We start from the raw sequence: 6,666 nt of genomic DNA on the forward strand, positions 1-6,666 counted from the left end.
TGGTGTGCCCATGTCCATTGTCACAGATAACGGTCTTCCTTTCAAAAATCAGGATGTTCGTGAGCTTTGTGAGAAATTTCATATCCAACACCGCTTTTCCACTCCCTATTACCCACAAGGCAATGGTCAGGCCGAAGCATCCAATAACAACATATTGAGGATCCTAAAGAAGACAGTCAATGATGTCGGCCGTGATTGGCATGTTCAATTGAATCCAGCATTATGGGCATATCGAACTAGCATTCGGACCCCTACAGGTGCAACTCCTTATTCATTGGTCTATGGTGCTGAAGCTATCTTACCTATTGAGGTCGAGATACCATCCTTACGAGTTTCATTGCACAATCTCATTGATGATGAAGCATACAGAGTCTCACGCCTTCAGGACTTAGAGTTACTTGATGAGAAGCGACAAGCTGCATACAATCACCTCAAAGCCTATCAGCAGCGCATGAGTAGAAGTTACAATCACCGAGTTAGATCTCGTACATTTGAGGTAGGTGATCTTGTTCTTCGAGAAAATCCTCGCAACCAACCAAATAGAGAACATCAAGGCAAGTTTGAATCAAACTGGCTGGGCCCATATGTTGTCACTGCTGTATTCGGGTCCGGGGCATATCAGTTGGCTACTTCAGAAGGAGAACCGCTTGCAGATCCAATCAATAGCATGCACCTCAAAAGATTTTATACCTAAGGTGTACAGAGCATCAGGCTCCCCTACATATCAGAAAAATACCAAAAACATTCAGAAAATGTCCTGAAGAAAATACAAAAACATTCAAAAAAGTAAAGAAAAATCATGCATCCAAACGGTGAACAACCACTCCGGTGGCACCTTGGGTAAGTACGATGGCGAAAACCTGGCAAACAGGCGCCACTCGTAAAGGCTATGGCTCCATTGTCTTTCAGGCTTGTTGCGATCACATTCATACATACACACATCCATCCATCTAACCATGGCTTGTTATTTTATCTGTAATCCAAGAAAGTACTTCATGCGTCTAGCATCCCGCTTTTTCATAAATCATGTCCAACTTGGGGGCAATGCCCTTACAATCTAGATGATGGAAGTGGATTCTACATTACTGGTGATTCATTGGCAAAAACATTCAAAAATGTCTCGCAAAATACAAAAACATTCAAAAATGTCTCGCAAAATACAAAAACATTCAAAAATGTCTCGCAAAATCCAAAAACATTCAAAAATGACTCACAAAATCCAAAAACATTCAAAAACTATTACACAAAATCCAAAAACATCGAAAAACCCATCGAAAATCACACCAAAACATGGCAACACCTTGTACATATTCATTCATACAGATACCAAAACAAGCATTGATAAAATACTCACACAATGACCATTTACCAAACAACCACACAATCCACATCAACAATCAAACTGTCTTCAACAAGGATGCATCCTTCCTTACCAAAACAAAGACAAGATGACATTTTCTTTGACAAGAAAATTATGTTAAGCTATCAAATACTTGGTTGATTTATGAGTACAATCATTTGTTTATCTGTATCGGGATCTTTCAGCATTGTTTTGTATCGTTTGCGCATTACTTCCGATGAAGTACTGGGGCATGTACTAATGGTGTCTACGTGGGAAGTTCACCAAGCTACGTGATCTTATGCCAAATGTAGTCATAGATCATTACGGCTTGCTGACTACAGCGTATACCTCGACCATATGAGCATGAACCATTACCAAGGATCCTTATTCTTTATTCTTTATGTATATACTATTTGTTTGCAGGTACAATGCTCTTCCTTTGGTTCCTCCTACCTCGTCCAAACTGGATAAAGGTTTTATTTCTTTGTACGGTATGCACTTGTCTCAGGATATGATCAGCCTAAGATCAAGGAGGACGATCCAAGTCATGCATGAACGGAGATAATCCTTGTCTGTTCCGCAAGCAATACTCAGGTCAACTTGATCCATTATATCAAGTTGCTTGTATTAACTTGCTATATAAAATCCATGTAAGAAATACTCTGGTCATCTTGAATCTTTATGTCAAGTTGCTTGTATTTTCTTACAACATTTTAAAGCTCAATGATGAAAAATAAAGCACCATGGATCGTCATTCCATCTCATCTGTATATATTGCATTTCGTTGCATTCCATCCATCCATACATTCATAATAGCTGCATATCATGCATATGTAGTCATAATAATGCATACTCTATTTTACTCATCTTCTTCCATAGGACTCGGTCCTAGTCCTCCATATCTTCTATCTAACATCGAATCCCCCCTCACCCTCCCTATCTTGATCATCAACATCATCCTAATCCCTTCATCACTTCCCATCCTCACTCATCCACAAAATTAAGCTAGTTACTCTGTCTACACAGATACATCGACTCCCACACACCTAGACTATCAACAGATACTCTGATCAAGTATCTTCGGGTCTCAACAGGTAATCGATTATGGTAATCCTAGACTACATCAGGCATTTATCATAATGACCTAGTCTCAACGGGGCTACCATGATTCCTCACAACCATCCATCACATGCACACACTATCAATTGATCAACCAATCAAACACAATCCAACGGACAATTACATCAATTGTCTACGTCTCAACGAGTATTTTGCTTCATATACCTTGACTTCATCGGACAATTACATCAATTGTCTAAGTCACCATCAGGTCACTTTGATTCACTTACTCAGACTTTATCTTGTCCAAGCGACCAACTGACATCAACTGTCATGCTTTGACTTGACCGGGGCAATTAAACCGATTGCACCAGATTGTCCAAACAATTTTGATCAATTGTATAGCATCAATCAAAACCCCACACTACATCTGCTATGTATCTCTTGCATGACCTCAGGGTACTCGCTGGCTTGTTGTTTCTTCATATTCACTCCATTTTCTCCCATTCTTTCATCATTAGTTCTAATTTCTTCTATTCTACCTCCCCTCCACTTTTCATTCTTTTTCGAGAGATCGCCCGATTTTTCAAAAAAATTCGGCCCATCCCTCGAGGGGGCATACCACCCATTAAATTTACATTTTATGGGGCATTTCTTCACACCTATTTTTCTTTCTTTGAAACGACGCGATAAACTGCACCGTCTCAAAGAGGGGCAAATGTAGTCACATAAATCTGTCCACTTAATTAAATGAATACTTAGTATTTATTTGATTATTTAACCATCAATTAATAATTAATTAAATTAATATATTTAATTAATTCATCTTAACCCTCTTCTCCTATTAATTAAATAAATTATTCAATTTATTTGATTTAATTCACTTAACCAAATTCAGACCATTAATTAAATAAATAAATCATATTTATTTAATTAAAATATTCTCTCACATTTAAATAAATTAATATTTATTTAAATCCCCCAAAATCCCACCTCTCACATTTAAATAAATAAATCATTTATTTAAAATCACCTTTATCCTCCACCCACTTGTATTTTCCTACAAAAGCAAGTTGCACAACTATTTTAAATAAATTATTTATTTAAAATCCTATTTATCCTCACCCACTTGAAACCTTTAATGGTTTCCCTTAAAGTAGTCAAACTTGATGGCTTTAAAGTCTTCAAACTTGATGGCTTCCTTCTATAATCTTCTTAAGACTTTAATGGTTTTCCTTAAAGTCTTCAAGCCTTTAATGGTTCCCCTCAAAGTCTTCAAGCATTTTAATGCTTTATCTTCCTTTTTCTCATTTAAATAAATTAATATTTATTTGAATATTTATCCAAATACAACTTGCACACATTTATTGAAATAAATGAATTTTTATTTTAATAAAATCCTATTTTCCCTCACCCACCAAATCCACTTGCAAAATCTAATCCCCTTCTAGATTCTTCTAACCCCTTCCTAATTAGCTTAATCCATCCCCTAATTATTGTCACATTCCTAAGCAAAATGGAGTCACTTCTCAAAGCCTAAAAGTCTTGGATAACCTTTGAAAGCTTCCAACCTTCAACCACTAAATGGCTCAAAGTCTTTGATAACCATTGAAGGCTTTCAACCTTCAACCACTTAATCCCCAAAGTCTCCAATAACCATTAATGGTTAATTCAACCCTCCCACATGGTTAAAACATTTGTTTTGACTCAATCTCTACCCAACCCAAAGGTCTCATCAGGCCATTAATGCTTTGACCATGATTATCTCTTAAACATTTGCACAAAGGTTTATCCTTGGATTAACTCTTAATCCAGTGGGTAATCTTAATTTAGACTTGACCCTTACCTTCTAGATAACCATGAGGTCTTCTCAGGCCTTTAATGCCTCCAACCTCTTCTCTCAACCCAATCCTATGTTGACACTTGTCACCATTTTATTGGTGCCAATTGTGCACATGGATCCCCAACTTTCAATCCTAACCCTTGTTAAGATTGCTCAATCTTAACCCTTCATTTCCCTATTTCTTCTATAAATAGAACCCTTCTCCTCAAGCAAAGGGGAAGCATTTTAGAGTATTGTTGTTATACTGGCATTAGCATAGAGCTTTTTCATAGCATCACTATCTACTCTTGCATAGTATTTTCTTATCATATTCAACCATCTTGAATCTCCATATGGCATCCATGGCTAGTGCTAAAAGCTGAGAGCTACACTCGTTTGGGACTTGGAGAGGAGAGGAACAAGGGAGGAGCAACTATGAGCATCTTGATTAGCTATTTCATTTTATGTTTATATGCTTTCTATTTCATGCTTAATATCTCTCTTGATATGCCTGTTTAGGATAATCTTTTGTTGCTAACACTAACGTTTGTTTCTTGTGCTCTTGTGTGTGTTGCCATCAAACAGATTTTCTAATTCTTTTTGCAGAGCATCAAGAATTATCAAAGCGGGAGACAAGAGCCTTCTCGTCTGACACATCTTCCTTAACAGCTACAAACACTATGTCTTCGCTTTCTTCATCTTCTGATTCATCATCAGTGACAGCTTCATCGACTGCAACAAGACAATTTCTCCTATTTCCTCCTTTGAACTTTTTAAACTTCTCTGGTTTGTCCTTATTATCACTATTGTGACAGTTGATAGCAATGTGTCCTATCCTATTGCAAGAAAAACATTTCAAAGGTTGTTTACCTCTGTATTTTCCAGTTCCCTTAGGAATTCTCTTAGCAAGAAGAGCTTCAAACTCCATCAGGATCTCCTCATCATCCATATCCCTACTTTGTTTGGGTTCACAGCTGTTACCAACCTCTTTTCCCTTTCTAGATAGTGCAACAGATTCTCTAAAGGTTGATTCAGTCTTCTAAACACTACCATCATAACTATTTAGCTCATATGCGGTCAACTTAGCAATGATGGAGTCAAGGGATACCTTTGTCTTGTCAATAGATCTCAACTCCAGAATAGCGGCAACCCTTATTGCATAGACTGGTAACAAGGATCTCAAAACCTTGCTAACAATGGTGGGATCATCCATTGTGCCTCCTGCACTCTTGATGTCTCCAACAACAGTTTTAATTCTTATCCCATATTGTTGAATGGTCTCTCCTTCAACCATCTACATGTCTTCAAATTTTCCTCTAAGGCTCTCTTCCTTAGCTTGCTTCACATTCTCATCACCACCATAGATATTCTCTAGAGTATCCCATACATCTTTGGGATTGTCTTTATCCTGAACATCTATAAACTCAATATCAGATAAACTACTGATAAGAGCTTCCATGACTTGCCCATTCTCCTAAATTTCTCTTGTTTGATCATCAGTGAGAGTACTAGTAGGGACAACATAAGTATTCTCAACATAGTTCCAATGTTGAGCACCCATGCTTTTAATGTAGATCTTCACCTTGTCCTTCCATATCTTAAAGTTATCTCTATTGAACTTAAGACCTTCCCTCTTCATCATTAGAATAGGATCTTTTCCTCAAGATGTTAAGCTTATAACATAGAGGACCTGGAGGATGCTCTGATACCAATTGATGAATAATGATGAATAGTAAATACCCAACAAATACTGAGAGGGGGGAGTGAATGAGTATGGACAAAAACTTCTTCAATAACTTAAACTGCAAAGACTGCACTAACTGGTAAACAATATCACCAATTGAATCAAGGCACTACCATAAAACACATTATGACTGTAAAAGACATAAACTGGTAACATCTAGATCTTCTCAAAACCTAATGTCTCATCTCAACTTCACCCATATGCTTAAGCAAGTAATACATCAGAAATACAATGACCATTGGATCAGCTTGTATTACCGCTTAACAGAAAACACTAAAACATCACATGAAAAAGAATCACACATAACACACTGATTTTTCACGTGGAAACCCAACTGGGAAAAACCACAGTGGGGATGAATACCCAAAAGTTGTTCTTGAACTCTTCTGAAGTTTGTTATGTTAGGAGCCTAGTCCGGTTAAAGACTTTACAACTAGTTCTGCTAGGAACCGATCCTACTAGGGATCACCAAGTTAAGGGAAGGCTAAATACCCGGTTAGAGGTTAAAACCCTATTAAAGGTTACCTTGTAAGAGGATTTGAAGAACTCAATTATTTTGAGTCACCCTGTTAAAAGATTTACAAAAAGCTTGTTAAAGATACCCAGTAAAGGGATTTTCCATCTACTAAAATGGTTAGAAGTCAACAGGTAATACATTGATCTGATAACAACACTTAATGCCAAGGAAGATCCACTTTA

The sequence above is a fragment of the Cryptomeria japonica genome, chromosome 3 (assembly GCF_030272615.1).
Source record: "Cryptomeria japonica chromosome 3, Sugi_1.0, whole genome shotgun sequence".
Lineage (NCBI taxonomy): Eukaryota > Viridiplantae > Streptophyta > Pinopsida > Cupressales > Cupressaceae > Cryptomeria > Cryptomeria japonica.